Raw genomic sequence first — 20,469 nt, 5'->3', positions numbered from 1 at the left:
GAAACTACCTAAATGAAATTAAAGATGCTTCCAGAACACTACTAAAACCACCCCTTTCGGAGGTTCTTGCCACTCCATCTTTTGAAAAGAAATGACAATAGTTCAAAGAAAAGTTTCTTAAAAACATTAAATAAGATAAAAAAATTAGCATCTAGTAATTTTTGATGAAAATGGCAAGTCTTGAAGTTTTTCTTTCTAAATCTGTACTTATGTAAAAGACAATTTGTGTATGTGTGTGTATGTGTGTGTATATGTGTATGAGTTTTATCTCTATAAACTCCAAAATAACTGGGCTATTTTTAAAGATGTAGTTTATGTATCTGAGAGTGTTCTTAGATAGGTTTTGTATCAGAATGCTTTCAATAAGTATTCGGTAATCGAAAAAATCCAATTAAAAAAGGAACAGTCCGATTTTGACCAAAGGTAATACCCTTATACAGCCTAACATCACAAATGCATTTGAAAATTGTATTACTGCACAAGCAGAAAGTGCCCAGTGTATAAAATCAACAGTGGATACAGTTGTAGGGAAACCCGTAACTTACCAGAATAGAGTGTGTGTGTGTGTACTTTGTAAGGTTCGGTCGCTCGACAAAAAAAAAATAAAAATGGCGATTTGCGGTCGTGCTTATACTTAATGATCATGATTAAGTAACACAAACTCTCGCCGTCTCTATGCAAATGAGACTGTTTGAGACGCATGAAAGGAACCGTGGATAGAACAGGAGGTTGATTTGAAATAAGGCGTGTTACGGAGATGAGCATGTGTGACAAACTGTTGAAGGTGATTAGAAAGACCATGGGTGAAAAAGATAAAAGAAATTATTCAAACTGACTTCCAAACTAGAAGCTATTTCGGTTGTGTATTACCTTTCGGCGATAGAGGGCCTCTACCACCGAAATCGTGGTGCAGTGGATAGAGGCATTGAGTCTCTACAGTTCCAGGTGAACATTGTCTGAAGATAGCGGTTTCAATCCTACCCAAAGTAGGCCAGATGATTAGTCGGCTAAAACGTTGTGAGACAACAACAACTATGGAAGGCAGTAATTACTGGGGATACAGTTACAGGCTCAGCATTCCTATATCCTGTCGCGATTAACCATCTGAACAAGGTCAGAGGATGAGTTGGCCGAAACGTGATGAAACAACAACAACTATGGAGATGAGGATAACAGTCTGCAAAAAAAATACACCGATTATGAAGGTTCATCTCAAACGATCCCAAAAAATGTGTAAAGTTATAATAACATAAAATTAGAAGATTCTATCTATAAGCAATGGTGATAGGAACTGACAAATCAAATAGAACGGCGCTTTGCTAGCAACCAATCGAAAATCGGAATCATTAATTAAATATACTAAAGCTCTTAGAATTCATGCACGGCTTTTCATTTTCACACAGGAAGTAACTCTACTCAATACTTCTTCGGGTTGGTTACCAGAAACTGTATTCTTCATCTTCATCTTAGCTTTTACAATTCAAAACTTCTCTTGATCGACACCGCCACTTTGTTTGGAACAACATTTCTATTCCCTGCTGAAACTAAAATGACTTATAACTCAAAATACATTTACACTTATACATATGCTAATGTATAGACACAATATACACGTTGTAAGTTGCTGTACCTTTTTATGCTGATAAGTGCCAGTTAGTGCTTTATGATTTTTCCTTTTTAAAACATATAATTACAATGATTTGGTTCTATTTTGCAGAATAGACCGTCTTACCTATTTCTGAAGTGTGGACTCTATGAAAATTGAAAGGAAGATAAGCAAATATAATAAATTTGGATTTGATTTTCTTCAATTGATTATACATTTTTAGTAGATGAAGATATTTTTATGCAGACACATTTTAACACACATTTTAACACACATTTTACATGCTACAAATTTTAAACAATTTCTCAACTGTAAATGTTCATTCGTCTCTTATTAAGTGATCGGTTTCATTTAACTATTACGTTGATCTTTATTTATGGATGTTTTCTACGCACACACACACACACACACACACACACACACACACACACACGCTTCACTGATTTCTTGAGCTCAAAAATAAAAAAAAACATTTACACATGACTATCATACACACTTAGTTTGGCTGTCCACCGGGGTGGGGGGGGGGTAAAGCGAGAATAGATGAGGGGGATGGAGTGACAGAAGGTATTTACTTTCCATTAAAATAACTATAGATCAGGGAGAGGCTTGCAACATCTCTTCTGTGGGAAAGAGGTCACAGGGACGAGAAAAGGACATCACCTACTTTAGGTTACAAAGCCGGTTTTAAACTCTGTCAAGGCAGAATAAGGTGCTCCGAGCCACTCCTGTCCAGATGTAGCAACAGTACTCTATCCTAGGACCTACTTGGCTCTTATACAGATTGATGCGGCAATGAGATACCTACTGGAACAGTAGAATGATCCAAATATTTTTCCGGCGATCTTGGCAACGGATTTGATGCATGTATTCTATTTCAGATCAGGTGTGATGGTCAGTCCTAGAAGCTTGTCTAAACATAGTTCTTCCACAAGACGCGAGCCATTCATTTTAATTAGGGTCAAATAAGGATTAGAGCGTTCATGCTAGGAATAGAGAAGCTTGGATTTAGATGCATTAAAATTAACCAGTCATCTTTTTCCCAACTGCACCACGTCATCTGCATAAATGTCTATGAATGATACAAGAATGTGATTTGGAAAATCACTGATTAAATTCACGAAGAAAATTGGGTCCAGAATGGAACCCTGAAGGACGTCAGCATTGATACTATGACCTTTTGATTTCTGCCCATGGACGACTACTTTTATAAACCTATCAGAGAAAAAGGATTTAATAATTGAAAGGACATTTCCAGCTATTCCGTAGCTGGAAATCTTGTGCAGTAGATTGTTATGCCATACCCTATCCAAAGCCTTGAATATGTCAAGAGCAATTGCTCTAGAAACGAAGCCCTCAGCGTGAGATTCACTAATTCTATGTGGTATTACAGTAAGCACATCAGCTATAGATCTAACAGAATGGAAACCATATTGCATGTCATTAAGTAGGTTGTTTTTGTTGACATACTTGACTACTTTTCTATTTATCACAGATTCCAGCAACTGACTCATGATGCACAGGAGACTGAGAAGCAGAGGATCAACCTCCAGAATTTTTAAATATGGGGCTGACTGCTGAAGTTTTCCAAGGTGCTGAGAAGCATTTCTCATTGAGGCAACGTTTAAACGTGTAAGTTTTGGAGCTAGTTCCGACTGAAGCTTTTTGAGCACTATGATTGGAATGCAGTCAGCACCTATTGCTTTACTGGAATCAAGGTTTTTGATAAGTTTGGCAACATCACGCACTGATATTTGTACGTGGCATAGCATGTTTTCAGCCACAGTAGGAAATACTGAGGTAGGCGGTCATGATCGCAAAGGGTAGAATTTATTGCAAAATTCTTAGTAAAGAGTTTGGCTTTGTCAGATGAAACATGTAGAAACCAAGACGCTGTTCATCTACTTTAGACTTGACGAACTGAGCATCTGACTCTCGTGTGTTCTTTATTACTCTTTTGCAGTGCTTCCTGACAGTCTTGAAAGCAGCTTTAGTTTCAGAACATCTATTTCGTTGAAAGCAATGGAAAAAAGTGGTTTCTGTGTGCAATGGCAGCAGCACATGTTGAAGTGAACCACCGCTGGCTGCTAGGTTTTTGCTGGAGGGCATAAAGCGATCTATACTGACAGTTAATCAGTCAGTTAGATCTGATACCCTAGAGGAAACGTTCTTTTTAAACATAGAATGTAAACGTATATCTAATATAAGTGTTCAGAAACTATCCAAACCAGTCATATCGATACACTGTAATGATTGAGAACTACTTCTGAGCACGTATTACATATGAGTATCTTAACTGAAACAACTGAGTGATAGGAAAATCCTAGTGGAGACAGAACGGAGGATAAGCACTGTTCTGTTGCAAGTTGTTTAGGATATTTGCATCCTGTCTGTCAGTATCGGACACATGGGTGAGTTCGTAAATAGTCGGTGTTTGGTTCTAAGAAATGAGGAAATCATGATAGGACCTACTCTCATCATCTGTCTTGTTGAGTGAGCTAGCCATTCAACATTGTAAACATTAATTTCTCCACAGACGTGAATGTTAGCCGGGGGACGAGTAAACAGGATACTCTCAATGAGAATGACTGCTGTTGTTAGGGCGGTAGAGGGTAAATATAAACGCGGTGCTATGAGCAAGTATTACTCAGAAACACATATAGGACAATTTTGGATATTCTCTGGAGATGCCCCTAGCACATGGAAATTCCATGCTCACGACGATCTTGGAGGTCAAATTTGGATGTCAAGTTTGAGTATCTTTTAATCGCAAACTTATCTAGGGAAACAGTTGATCCAGTACCAGTTTCGCACAGGAACAATAAGTCAGGTTTGGTCTCCTGTAATTAGGGTTTCAACCACTGGAAGGTTGGACTGTGGAGCCTGATGTTGGAGAAGAAGACCTAGTAGTAGGGGAGAAAATGGAAACGGGAAATGATTTTTGCAGATTATGAAAAGTCGTAACATTACTCACTAATATGGCATCGATAGGCCTCACTAGAACTACTGTATGGTCCAGAATCCATTTACCAAATGGCAATTCGCAATGCGTTTTCTATTCTTCATTAAAAAAAATAAGTATTGTACTTAATATAAGTTCAAATAAGGCTTTTTTAGGGGAAAGAATGTCGATAGGTTCCCATCCCATTAGGAGTCAAGTAAGCAGATAAGAAAGGATAGTTACAGGAATTTTATGCATATACATGTATGTTTAAATAAATATAGATAGATATATTGATTTGTTTATAGCAAATGTATTCATTTTTATGTTTATCAAAAAAAAAAATAATGAGTAAATAAACGTATAGTAATAGCAACGGTTGAGGGTTTAATTTTTTTAAATTAAGCATTTAAATCATTAGCAACAAAGAAAAATAAATAAACAGTTCATTAAGAATACATATATATATATATATATATATATATATAGTAACATTTTCACGTTATGGCGCAATAATAATAAATAAAAGCCGGCTAAACAGAATACAATATTTTTAGATGTTATCTTATTTAGGTCTTAAATTGAAAATTAGATTGATTTTATATATGCATAGTGTCCTTTTTAATATAACGTGACTTGTTCAACAAAGTATTAGTCATTGTAATAGTGTTATGTTAATTGTCATCTCATTAAACATTACTTTGTTTTATTTTTTATACTGAATATATATCGACTAGATTAAAGAGCTTCAACAGAAAAAAATACACAAAAAAATCTTTCAAGAAAATGATTATCTTTGGCTGATATATTTACTTAACATTTCCCCACTAAAAACCAGGCATAGATCGAAGATATTTTTGGCTTTACCGCAAGATCACCAGAATTGAGAGGCACAATGACTTTTTGGATAAGTGAATCAAACACCAGTTCAATTCGTTTATTTTTGCAATTCTCTTCTTTAAATGCCTAAAACACGCGAACAAACACTGAAAAACGAAGAGTATTTAAGCAGAAAAATAAATAAACATCTCATTATTACAATAAATTATACTGTACGACGGCGTCATGAAACGAGACACAAGATCAAAAGTAAGTCTGGTAAAACAAAAGCTACAGCAGCAGAGGATAATTCATCAGTTTGCGTAACTGCTTCAAACATTGCTGCACAGTTTACACTATATCAAAAGTATATATAAAGTTATCTTGTACTGTTTTTAAAGTTAGAGCTGAATAGTATTTTAATTGACACATCCAATTTGATTCTGATTACCTAATTTTCATTGTTATTCTCCATGTGATCGAAAAATTAAAATCATTAACAGGGAAATAGCTATTTTTAATTGCAAGATATAAGAAATGTCTCGGTCACAATTACATTTGATTTTTGATATATATATATATATATATATATATATATATATATATATATATATATATATATCTTTATTCGATTGGCAAAATTTTAGAATAATTATAAAGAAGTGAACCATAGCGGAAATTCAGTCGACTAAAATAAGATGGAAAACGGGGTTGAGGAAAAGAAAAAAAAAATGGGGGAAGTTACGTGTAACAAATGTACAATTCAATAAAATAAATAAGTCGATTAAAAACAACAATCGTTAAAATACACCCGACGCGCTTTTCGTTCAGACTAACTTTTCAAGGGTATATGTCTGAAAATTATTATTTTTTAGAATATTTGGTAGTGGAATGGAGTAAGAGCGGAGCGGAGGTAAAAAAAAAAAAAAAAAAAAAAAAAAAAACTGTGACTACCTAAATAATTCTAATTGAAGCCGGAGGTTTCTCTGCTTGCACAAAGTAGGGGGGCTGGAAATGATGGCAAGTGCTTTGAGAACAGACAGGTGGAACTTTGTGCGTCCTCGGTACAAAACAGAAAAACATTCCGCAGAGAAAGCAAGACCGCACTCCTTTTTATCGACCAAGTGTTGGCCGATGGACGATTCTATCCATTGAGACTTTCTGGTGGTAGGTTGATGGCCTCGGATGAAGCGGGGAACATGTTGGGCGATTCTGACCCGAAGACGCTGGGTCGTCTTGCTTATATATACGGCACCACACCGACATTGAAATTTATAAATAATATTACTTGTTTGAGAGATCCTTACGAAATGAGGGAAAGGCAGTTTTTGTGGAAAAAGCCATACGGAGGGATAGAGTACCAAAATTAGAAGACACCAAAGAGGAAATCTTATCGCCAATAAGTTGGCCTTCAGGTCCAATCCAGGGTAACATAAGGTATACCGGGAGTGTAGACGGACCATATTTTGGTAGCTCAGAAAAGGATTGAATTTTCTTATTGATAACTAAGTTAACTAATGGAGGTAACTATCCATTCATAATAAAAATCCTTTTAATGTTCTCAATTTCCACATCAATAAAAGGTGGGGAACAAATAACAAGTGCCCGATGGGTTAGGTTTCTAATAAGATTAAGTTTCCTGGTTGTGGGTGCAAAGGAATCCCAACTGAGATAAAGTATATATATATATATATATATATATATATATATATATATATATATATATATATATATATATATAGAGAGAGAGAGAGATAGGTAGAGAGAGAGAGAGAGAGAGAGAGAGAGATAGGTAGAGAGAGAGAGAGAGAGATAGATAGATAGATAGATATTGGAAATAATATTTCAACGAAAATTGAAAAGAGAAAATCCAAAATTATTTATATATTTATCAACATTCATCTTTATTTTAACAATCTCTTTCCTTTTTATATGATATATATATATATATATATAGATATATATATATATATATATATCAATATGTATGAATAAAAAATCAATACGATATATATATATATATATATATATATATATATATATATATATATATATATATATATATATATAAATGTTCCCTGTATTTATTTCCTGTGTTAATGTGTAATATGTATGATTTTGGAATGTTCCTTCATGTGTATTTTACATGTATATGTGTGTGTATGTATGTATAGGCATATGTATGTATGTGCATATTTGTGTGCCTCTACGTGATTATGGTTGCATGTGTGTGCACATGCATACTATGTTGGCGTACATTTGTATGTACGCATGTGTTTATTGTCATATGTACATGGGTGGAGAGGGCGTCCGTAATCTGTGGTGAAGGCAACCCCACTAGGAGAAGCAAATCTTAGATTAAAAAAAAAAATCATAAAACGGGAGACCAGTACCCGCATTAAGCTGGTGTGCAGTTTGATTTGCTTCTGGCTATCTTGCTCTTGCTTGTTGCTGGATGTCAACATTTTGAACCGAGAGATTTAGCTGTCGTACAAAGCTAAAACTCTGTAACATCATCTGTGTATAGATACTCCCTCAGCCATGGAAAAGTTGTGACGCGTGTGGGCCTGAAATGATGGAAGCATGTAATAATTGATCTGCTATCATTGTATGTATGTTCATGTACAGGTGTATGTATATGTGTGCATATCTATGTGCATATCTATGTATATGTGTATATGTATGTATATATGTACGTGTGTGTATGTGCATATATGCATGTGTGTATGTGTATATATGCATGTGTGTATGTATGTATATGTATGCATGTATATGTGTATGTTTGTGTATGAGTGCATATTCATGTATGTGTATGTGTATGTATATGTATGTAAGTGTATGTATATATATGTGCATACGTGTACATATGTGTATATGTATGCATATGTGTGCATGTATTTGTATATGCGTGTGTGTGTGTATATGTATATGTAGTATGCATTGTGTATGTATATATATATGTGTGTATGTTTACAGATATGTATGTGTGTATGTGTATATATGTATATTTGCATATATATATATATATGTATGTATGCCATTGACCGTCTTGTGTATGTTTATGTATGTATATGTATGTGTATTATGTGTTGTGTATGTATGTATGCATATATTTGTGTTATATGTATGTGTGTATGCGTATGTATGTGTATTAATGTATGTATGCGTGCATGTATATATATATATATGTATGTATACTAGTGACCGTCTTCAGTGTCATGTCTGTTTGAGCGTGTGAATTTTGCCGGCAGGACTAAAGTCATTTTCGGCTCATGGACTTTCAGTGCCTGAGGGAGTGGCACTCGTCTGACAAGACATTGCAATCATCATCATCATCATCATCATGTATATGTACATCGACTTCTTACTGGAGATCTATAACTCCACGTATATGTATATATGTAGGTGTGTGTGTGTGTATATATATATATGTATATATATATATATGTATATGTGTATAGGAGCTGTGTGTATGTGTGTATGTCTTCATATAGATGCATGTATGTCTGGATATACATTGTTTATACTTAAATTATTACAAGTTGTTTCAATCGACAGGACAATAAAATTATCCTACCGATCTCATCAGACAATCCAAGCCAAAATAAATTAGAAGAAAGATTCTTTTAAATCACAAATGAGTATAAAAAAACCAAGAGTTCGAATGCTGGATTAAAGGGGAGAGGGAGGAGTGAGAAAGAAGAAAAGGAAAAGGAAAAGAAAAATAAAAGAAAAGAAATAACGAGATGAGGGAGAAATATAGAGTATATGTAGTTAGAATCGTAATTAAAGATTAAGAATAATAGGAAAGAAATTTAAATCAATTAAAATGTATTAAAAAGAAGAGAGATGATTATTTCTTAAAAGGGGCAAAAGGAAACAGCAAAAATACAAGGGAGTTAGAAAGAGAGAAATAACGAAGAAGAAACACGTTTCAGTAGAGGGCAGCAGTGATTCGCCTGTGCCAACAATGTATATATATATATATATATATATATATATATATATATATATATATATATATATATATATATATATATATAAAGAGAGAGAGAAGAGAGGAGAGGGAAAATAAAAATTAAAAAAAGAGGGAAGAAGAGGAGGACGATGAAGGGATGGATAATTGAGATGAAGGGAGATTTAAATTTAGTGAGAAAATGTTAAATTTATTTGCTTGCAAAATTGATTCCAGTTCATCTACCGTAACCGTTTCAAACAAGACATTTCATTCTTTCATATTATAGATATTTTCTTTTCTTTTTATTCTCTAACAACTTGAATCCTTGAGTTTCTTTCCATTGTCGCTAATAATCGACCACTCTGTTCATGGACGTATAACGTTTATTTATTTATTTTTCTGTGTACATTCGCTAATCTATCTTTCAGAGTTGATAGTAGAATGTGAAGTCAGTCTTAAAGGTCATTAACAATCTCGATTGCATGATCAATGCTTCGATGACCTTTTTAAAACATTGTGTGCTTTATTTTTTTTTATCACTATCACGATTAACAGTATTCATAGTTGTGACGTGGCCATCCTGCTACTAAATAGGACTATCATAACACACACACACACACACACACACACACGCACACGCACGCACGCGCGCGCTATATATATATATATATATATATATATATATATATATATATATATATATATATATATATATATATATATATATATCAACATTCAGTAATTTAAATTTTATGACGTGAAACGGTTAAATTTTAAATCTGGAAAATTTTATTACATGCAAGACAAAGAATACATTTCAATTAATATATCTCCTTAACCTATAGGTTTTCGATGTCTACCCATCTCCTCAGAGGAGAAAATATTAGCAAATATTATTATGGTTTATACCTAATTTTCTAAAACCATAAACATAGAAAATCATAATTAAACGTTTTTAAAGTTTTTAAATATCATAGAGTAAGGGAAAATTATATATTGGTTCAAAATGAAAAGGATATTGAATTTCATATCCAAATTGTATCGTAAATTCCCAAGTGAGGTAAAGGGATCCAAACTCTATTTGGAATAATGCACAGCACAAGGTAACACTCTGAAGTAGGCATAATTATCTGGTTTCTCCTTTTAGATGATGAGTATGGTAAATAAATTATTATATAAGTCTGGTAAAGCTTTTTTTGATAAACATATAATTCTTTATATATTTATTTAATATTTTTATAATTATAATATATGAGTTTAAAAGTCCATTCCAAATTAATTTCAATTTGTGAATAAAAACAGGGTCTGTAGAAAGACAAAGCAAAATGAAATAAAAAAAAAAGAAAGAAAGAAAGAAAAGAAAATGCGTATGCATTATAAATAGCACAAGTAAAAAATGTCTTTAATTGAAATATTATTCTAAAATTATTAATAATTTAAAAAGGTAGTGGTAGGAGAGACAAATATAAGGGGTAAAGAAAAAGAAAAGAAAAGAAAAAGAAGAAAACGAAGAACAAAAATAAAAAAACGTCAAGGAACAGGGAAAGATAGAAAAATAGAGATAGAGTCATAAGGATATAAAGAGGGGAGAAGGAAGATAAATAAAAGGAAAAAAGAGATTTAGCAAGGGAATCTATAAGTCCAGACAGATATTTTAACGGGGCTCAAATATAGGTCAACTCTTCTCGACAGAAGCATATGCAGAAAACAGAAAAAGAAAAGAAAAAAATCACGCAATGTCATAAGGAGATTTTCCACTTAAATGTTATTTAACCTCAAGTTTATACATCTATTATACAAAGGAAATTGTCACTAATTTTATTATTAATAATATCTTTTAATGATACTATTAAACCGAAAATTTGTATTTAGAATAATCTGTGGAAGTATTACAAATACTTAACAAGCGTATATAATAATAATAATAATAATAATAATAATAATAATAATAATAATTTCAATAGTAAAAAAAAATTAAATTACTAAATTTTGATTTATTTGCTCTATCTGGTATATTTTTATTTAGCTTGGATTGTCTTTATAAAATATTACAGCCCATATTTTTTTGTAAGACCAATAATCACTGGATTTCCATACCAGTAGATCTATTGTATTACTTTATTCTGAAGTATATCGCTCATTCCATGTCAAATCGACAGGGTTTGGAATGCTTACTACATGGGAACGTTGTTTTTAAACGTTACACAGAATTTTTCAAATTTGCCACACTTATAGATCCCCATGAAAGGAATTGAATGGCACTTGTTAAACATCTCAAGGTCAAGGGGTTCCTGAGATATGACTTTGACCTTTTACAAAAATGTGAATTTTTATGAAGAAGTGACCAACCTTATAAAACGATATCTCTGTTGTTTATGTGCCTACAAAGTTCATTCATATATCATTTTAAAGTACTTGGATAGATCTATGATTTTCTCTGGGAATATATTTTTTTAAGGTCAAATTACAAAAGTTAACCTTGACCTTAACTTTTAACCTGAATTATCTCAAAACCAGCTCTTTCAATTTCTTTAAAATTTTGACAAAAGATGTGTCTATCTTATGACAGTATATATTCCAAATTTTATGATGGGCCTTTCACTAGAACTATCGTTACAAGCGTTTTAAAGAAGTGGGCAAATTCAAAATGGCGGAAGTAGTATCTGCAACTTCATATAAATCATTTTGATATTTCGCAATATCGTCAAGTTTGATATCTTTATAAAGTTATTTTGATACTGATTAATATTTTTATAAAGAACATGGTAAAAATATTTTTTTTAAAAAATTGTTGATGAAACTGAATTTTCTTTATTTGTTTTATTTTTTGTTTTTGTTTTTTTTAATGCAACACAGATTTTGTTATGGAAAATAGTGGTATAATTAGTGTTGAGGCAGTTAATCAGAATCTAGAACACCTAGAACTTTTTTAGGTTTCGGAATGAGAAAACTTATACGTGACAAACCAATGAAAAGTAGTATGTCAAACTTATGTGACAAAACGATTCTAAAAAATGTTAAACATTTCTTTTGTTTGTATTAGAAGATAATATGTAGAACATTTATTTTTAAGCTACTAGTGAAAATAAAAGCTAAGAACATAAAAATATGATTTGGATTTATTTTAGCTGTGTGAAAAAATCCATAAAACATGAACTTTTTCCTACCCAGTCCTTCAGCATAAATAAATCTGACAAGAAAGTGCTAAAAGATATTAAAATACTTTGGTTTTTCAGTAAGTGAAACTTTTATCACCTCCATGTTAGACATCTTTTAATTTTTTAAGTCACCGTCCCTTCACTTGAGACTACTGCCTGTTATAAAAAATGAGTTCTCAATATATGTAGTAGAGGGATTGGTGAAGATAAAAAGCAATAAAAATTATTAAAAAATAATAATATTGAAATCGTTTTGCCAGTTTAGTTTAACTTGGAACAGATAAGACATGAAAATTTATACTACAAGATTGACATTTTGCCAGTAACCATAAAAATGTAAGTCCTATTTTCATTAATTTTATGTAGAATTTTAGTAAATATTTTTATTAAAATGGTGAACCTGTAGGAGCTTCACCCCTACTAAAAATATGTTTCTGTTCGGTTTCTTTTTATTTTGCAGTGGATTATTATTGAATGGACACTCATATGCAAGATTATTAAAGAAAAAAAAATTAAAAGTTAATATTTCGTCATTTGTAGAGGGTGCTCACTTTTTAGTTACGTCATTATAGTAAATCGATACCCTATTTTGTAAACACGGAAATGAATTTGTTTCTTTTTCCTATTTTTTGTACTTATGTATTTTAGGTACTGTGCTGAAATAACTTTATTATTTTGAAAGCCATTCGTAACATGGAGAGGGAGGGGGTTTTGTAGGGACCTCCAAACGTTTGTGAAGAATTTTGTACATAATCCCGTGACGTCAGACTTTACTTTACGAAATATGGAACGGCAGAAGCGACTTAATGCTTTTTTTAAAAAACCTTTGTTTATCTTCTTCAAATGGCAACTAATAAATAATCTTTATAATTTTGTTAGATTTTAAATTTTACACAGTTTAATGATTAGTAATATTATAAACATTTATATATTAACTATAAAATACGGTTTTACTAAATATTTACGACTGTTCCTTTGGTTAATTATGGGTTTTCCTACTTTATTTGGTAAAAAGGGACAAACTAGAAACCGTAGTAATCTTTGAAATAGTTAATTTTTCGCACAATAATATTTTTCAATCGTCTTTAATTTGACGATGAAATAGATGGAAAGAGTCGCGTTTATATTATAACTTAATATTAAAATAAAATTTAAACACAGTTTTTTTTTTAAATCAATGTTGTAACGGAACATTTTGAAATAATGGAGTTTTAATCTTTTAAAAATTAACTTTTAGGGAGTTTTTTTTCTTCGCAATTCAACGGCAGAAAAAACCTAATTTTAAAAAAGGATTAATTTTTTAATTCCAAATTCAAGGTAAGTTTTTGTCCAATTTGTGCATTTAAAATGTCAAAAAAATAAATATTTTGTATTTATTGGAACTCTTATCTTTCATAATAAATAGTAATTTCGATTGATTTAAATATGTTTCGTTAAAATTTTGAATAAAAAATAAATATAGAAGTGGAGGACACGCACCAAAAAATATATTTTCTCATATAATTTATGGAAATTTCAAATTTAGGAAAACTCGTCCCTTATTGAATAAATATCGATTGAAAACACATTTTATGATCGTTTTTGAAGGAGACATTGTTTTTTAAAATAGACTATAGCCCCCCATAATATTTTTAAAAATATTTTTACTTGTTTAATTTTTTTTTTTTTAAATAAAATCGATTTTCTAAGTGCCCGTTTTCTACCTAATTGGCTAAGTTCTTAGTGGTTTCACTTATTTTAAAGCGTTTATTATGTTCATAAACGAGACCGCATATATTTTTATATTAAAAAGAATTACTTATTTTTTTATATTAAAAAGAATTTACTTATTTTTTATATAAAAAGAATTTACTTATTTACCGTTGTGGTAAAATCGATTTTCCTACCTCGTCGACTATGTTGTTGGTTTTTTAACTTAAACAGAAAACAAACAAAAAACATTTAACTTAAACAGAAAACAAACAAAAAACATGTCGAGTGTTACGTGAGAACGAGAAATAATGTCCGACATGAGGGTATATCACATCTTAGGGGTCTTGATAATCGCTAAAAAAATAGAAAATTAAAGAAATTACTGAGGGAGATTTGGTTTTAAAAAGAAAATAATAAATTTTAATATTTTTTAAAAATATAATTTAGAGAGAGAGAGAGGGGGTAAAAACTATATCTCCCTCCGAAAAACAACCAACAAAAAATGAAATTAAAAAGATTCTTGATAAACGATAGCGGAGTTTTCAATAAAATTTATTAATAAATTCATTTAGTGATTACTTATTCTCTTAATGATTGATTTTAGAATTTTGAAGTAAAAATTAAAAAAATTAAAAATGAGTTAACGAGAGATTGTTTGCACATGGCATCTCTCGCGCCAAAAAAATATTTCGCTTTTAATTTATTAGTTAATTACAATTTTTTTTGTTCTTATTTTAACGATGTTTTTTGGAGTAATAAAAACAATAATAAAAAACAAAACAAAAAAAAAATAAAAAACAGGGAGCGATTCGATTCTTCGTTACTTTTTTGTTTTGGTTTTTTAATTCGAATTTAGGAAAAACTTAGAAAATCGATTTTATTTTAAAAAAAACATTAAACAAGTAAAAATATTTTTTAAAAATATTATGGGGGCTATAGTCTATTTTAAAAAAAACAATATCTCCTTCAAGAACGATCATAAAATGTGTTTTCAATCGATATTTATTCAATAAGGGACCAGTTTTCCTACCTAGCGAAAGGGGACGAGTTTTCCGGAGTCGAGTTTTCCGGGTATGAGTTTTCCGGAGACGAGTTTTCCCGGGACGAATTTTCTGGGCACCGTAAATTTCATTGTATATATAATTTTATTCTAAAATGGATAAGTATCGAAAACTTCAGGAAAATCTGACCATTAGTTGATTTTTGCTAGATTTATTAAACATGGGTGTGTTTCACGTTTGGAATGCTTACTACATGGGAACGTTGTTTTTAAACGTTATTTATGTAAACATGAATTTTCGTCTCGCATTTTTATTAATTTCGTACGTTGAAAAAGAATGAAAATTATTACTTGTTTATTATGCCCTTTTTTTTAAAATGGTACAAAAGTTATATTTTGGAGATTTTATGGATAATGAAACTGAGTTACAGTTACTGAACGAATCGCTTTCAGCTATTCGTGAATCGCCTGTCGAACAACTAAAACTTACCAATTATAAAAATCGAAAAAAGTTACAGGAGCAATATCTGATAGAATCGGTATAATTTCAAACATTTCTCATGAAGAATCTACAAGTGCAGAGCAACAAAATTTTGAAAGAGAAATTATTACTCAGTTGAAAGAGAAGTTTGCTGCAAGTAAAAAAAGGTCACAGAAAATTCAAATTCTGACTGTACTTCCAAAAAGCTGGAGTTTAAGCAAAATACAAACAGAATTTGGCACTACATTGTACATGGCGAGACAAGCAAAAAAATAAACAAACTTGTGAATGGGGAAGGAATCTTATCTTTGCTAAATACACGAAAGACTAGATTTCCACAAGATACAAACATTATGATAAATTTTAACGTAAGTCTGTATTTTCTCAGTGGGTAAATTTTTTCAATGATTATAAATTGTTTTCTTAACTAATTGTAATTCTGTATTAATATTAATAAATAATGGGGTTAACTTATTTTTCAAAGAATAAAATGTCAGTAGTATAATTAATGAATTTAATTAACTTTTATGCATTTTAAAATGAAGGAAGGAGGGTCTGCGACTCAAAAAAAAAAAAAAAAGAAAGAAAAAAAGTCGCTCTGTATGCCGAAATAATGTTAAATAAAGACCAATTATCTCTAATTTGTCCTTCCATACATATTTCAATTTTGCCGCCAGATACGATATATGGATACGATAAACAACGCTCGTTCCTTCCAGTGATACATTTTTGGATAATTATTACCTTTTTTAGTACAAGTTAAGTACATTTATTGTATTAATTCATTATCTTAAGACTTTAACTTAATATTTAACTTGAAAATAATTCCAGAAAACTTATATTTTTCTTGTCAGAAAAATGTAAACGCGATTTTTTTCATGATAAATCTTTACGTTAAATCTAGGGTTTTTCAGATTTGAGATAAAATTATTCCATGTACTTTTTATTTCACACACTTTTTTCTTTGGGAAATTAACTTTAAACTATAATCTGTCAAATACAATAAAAAAGTACTCGAAAATTAAAAAAATTATTATGATTAACCGGCGTTAAAAACCATGCCCCCCTCTACCGAAGCAGTCATTAATTGCCCGTACCTAGTGGTTAGGATGTGTACTCGACAAAAATCCAGATAATGGTGAGGTGAAAGTGATATTTTTACAACCAAATGAACCCTCTCCATCTTTCTATTATCCATCACATCCAAATATATCAATTTTGAAATATTCTGATATTCTTAGCTCAGTTGATCCAATAACTGAAACAGCAGGAATATCTTATAAACTTCCAAAAAATGAGATGAAAAATGCATCATATATTTTAGAAAGAAAGATTATGAAAGAAAAATCTAAATAAATACTTTAATGTTCATTATTACAAAAATGTTTCAGTAAAACAGATTTTTCATTTTGAAATGTATCCTAATGAACACATGTTGATTTCTTGTGTATATCATGTATACTTAATACTTCTAAAAATGTAAAAGAAACTCTTTACCATCTCCATCAAATGTTGTTTATTCTTTTGATACTATAACCTAATTAAATCTCAACGCACTTTTTAGAAATTTTTATTATATCACTTTCTGTATCAAAATCTGTGTTGTATAAGAAAAGTACGAAAGTCATAAAACAGTTTGACTTCACAACCAGAATTTGCATAAAATTAAACATGTCAAGAATTTTTAAGAACATGTATTTTAAAAATTTTTCATTGAAAAAAATTACCAATAAACAACACAAATTGCCTTTTAGCAGATTTAGAATATTAATCATCGAGAAAGATTTGTTCACCGTTTAGATCACATATGTTTTATCGTATAATTTAATAAACTCTCAACACCTTTCAAAATTCTTTTTTTATTATATATCACTTTTTCCATAACAAAATCCGTGGTGCATTAAAAAAACGGTGCGTATGCACGTTTTGAACCACGCTATTTTTCAAATTGTATTTTCAGCTTAATTTAAAGTTTTACGATATGTTCTTTTTTATTATTAAATTGTTAGGTGAAAGTACACATTAAGTGTAAAACACGCTCCTTTCCACATGTTAAGAATGGCTTCCGAAACAACGTTATTATTTTAGCATGATCAAAAAGTGCACAAGTATCAAAAAACAAATGAAGAAAATTCAGTTTCATCAACAGATTTTTTTTAAAAACTTTTTTACCATGGTCTTTATCTAAATATTAATCAGCATCAAAATAGCTTTACAAAGATATCAAACTTGACGATATTGGGAAATATCAAAATGTTTTATATGAAGTTGCAGGTACTACATCCCGCCATTTTGAATTTGCCCACTTCTTTAAAACGCTTGTAACGATAGTTCTAGTGTAAGGCTCATCATGATATTTGGAATATATACTGTCATAAGATAGACACATCTTCTGTCAAAATTTTAAAGAAATTGAAAGAACGGTTATTGAGATAATTACAGTTAAAAGTTAAGGTCAAGGTCAACTTTTGTAATTTTACCTTGAAAATCATATTCCCAGATAAAATCATAGATCTATCCAAGTACTTTAAAATGATACATGAATGGGCTTTATAGGCACATAAACAACAGAGATATCGTCTTATAAAGTTGGTCACTTCTTCATAAAAATTCACATTTTTGTAAAAAGGTCAAGGTCATATCTCAGGAACCCCTTGACCTTGAGATGTTTAACAAGTGCCATTCAATTCCTTTCATGGAGATCTATAAGTGTAGCAAATTTGAAAAATATCCGTGTCGGACATAGTTTGCGCCCCACCCCCTCAAATTTGTCGATTTGACATGGAATGACCCATATATATATATATATATATATATATATGTGTGTGTGTGTGTGTATGTGTGTGTGTGTGTTACAACATAATCATCCCCTTAACTTTAAAAAATTCATTAAATTCCCTTTAAATAAAAACTTTTTGAAACGGCATCCATTAAAAACTCTGACGCAATTACAACATAATGGCTTCTAAAATGTATTTCTTTTAATCGGCAAAATTATATTAAACGAACAAAACTCAAATTTAGACTCAGGCTAGTTATTTTTATACTACATTACGACAAAGCGTTGGATATGATATCGATATAAAAAAAATAACAAATATCCATTACACTTGATAGACGCACCACATATTTTGAAGGTTAACTCATCAAATCAGCATTCTTATTAATTCTGTGGTGATGACTATGTAAGTCGAACTCTTCAACGCTCAGACTGACCCAACATGTACCTGCACGATTCCAAAGTTTCATGGGTCTAACAGGAATGTATCGACGAGCGCATCCGAGCGTTTAAGGAATAGTTCCAGGCGTTTACTGAGCACAACCGGACACTCACCGGTTCACGAGTTGGCAATCGAGTAACGTCTGCTTGACAATAAATTGTGTGGTAAGTTGCTGTTGCATCGTACACAGGGCTCATTTATAACATCTACTTAATATCTTGGAGGTCTTGGGTGTTACGGCACGTATACTTTCGCTCTGTAGACAGAAAGAGGTCTCCCACAAATTCGAATTATTCGAAGAGCTCTAATATATATATACATATTTTTATATACTTACTTATATAAATTGTGTATATATATATATATATATATATATATATATATATATTACTTGCCTACATTTTTCAATATGCTTTTTTTTTTGCTTACTCCCCCCCCCCATAATATTAGCGACATTTTTCTATTTCCCCACTCAACGTTAAATGTTTTTCTCCCCTAAATTTTAAACAATAGTCATTAATACTTTTTTAAATCGTATTCGCCGATGTTTTCCCCTCTTGAAAATGTATCGGTCGAAAGGTGCCTCGAGTTTATATTTTAACAGCTCTTTCTTTTTTTTTTTACTCGTGAATTTAACACATTTTTATTGTTTTTTTCGCGCCCCTTGTTTATCTAGGAGAAGTTTTCATATGTACACTTTAATAGATTTTATTCCTCCTTGTCCTGAATTTATTCTTAAAACGTTTTTATTAACGTCTTATTCGCTTTCCCCTCGATTTTTTATGTGATGTGGTCCCCAACTCGACATGACTCCAGTTATCCTGTTTAATATCTGTATATATATATATATATATATATATATATATATATATATATATATATATATATATATATATATATATATATTATATATGTAAATAATAATAATAATAATAATAATAATAATAATAATAATAATAATAATAATTCAGACGCTATGAGTTAAAATGAAAAAGCGGAAGACCTAAAACTCAATGCTTTGCCCAGCTGTCGCGTGGGCTTTATCAAGACAAGAAAAAGTTAAACGTGGCAAAGAATATTTTAACAGCTTTTTGTGATTCCATGATTCAACATTTACGTGTATTCTTGTTTGGTTTGCGCTAAATAAAGTTAGTTTTTAGTAAAACAAAAAATGCAAAAACGAAAATCTTTGATTATTTTTTTTTCACTAAAATCCAATATCATTTTATTAACACTTGTTTGTTTTTTGTAAAATAAAACATTCATGATATAATAAAAATTTTGTAATCATGCTTCGAAAAATTCAAAATTAACAATATTTATCCTTGTGTAGATATGTTTCAGAAATATTTATATATATATATCTATATGTATGTATCTATCTATCTATCTATCTATATATATATCTATATACATATCTATCTATCTATATATATATATATCTATCTATCTATATATATCTATATATATACCTATCTATATATATATATATCTATATATATCTATATATATATCTATCTATATATCTATCTATATATATATATATATATATATATATATATATATATATATATATATATATATATATATATA

The sequence above is a fragment of the Euprymna scolopes genome, chromosome 4 (assembly GCF_053919585.1).
Source record: "Euprymna scolopes isolate OS-2025 chromosome 4, ASM5391958v1, whole genome shotgun sequence".
In the NCBI taxonomy this organism is placed as follows: domain Eukaryota; kingdom Metazoa; phylum Mollusca; class Cephalopoda; order Sepiida; family Sepiolidae; genus Euprymna; species Euprymna scolopes.
This window is presented reverse-complemented; position numbering follows the sequence as displayed.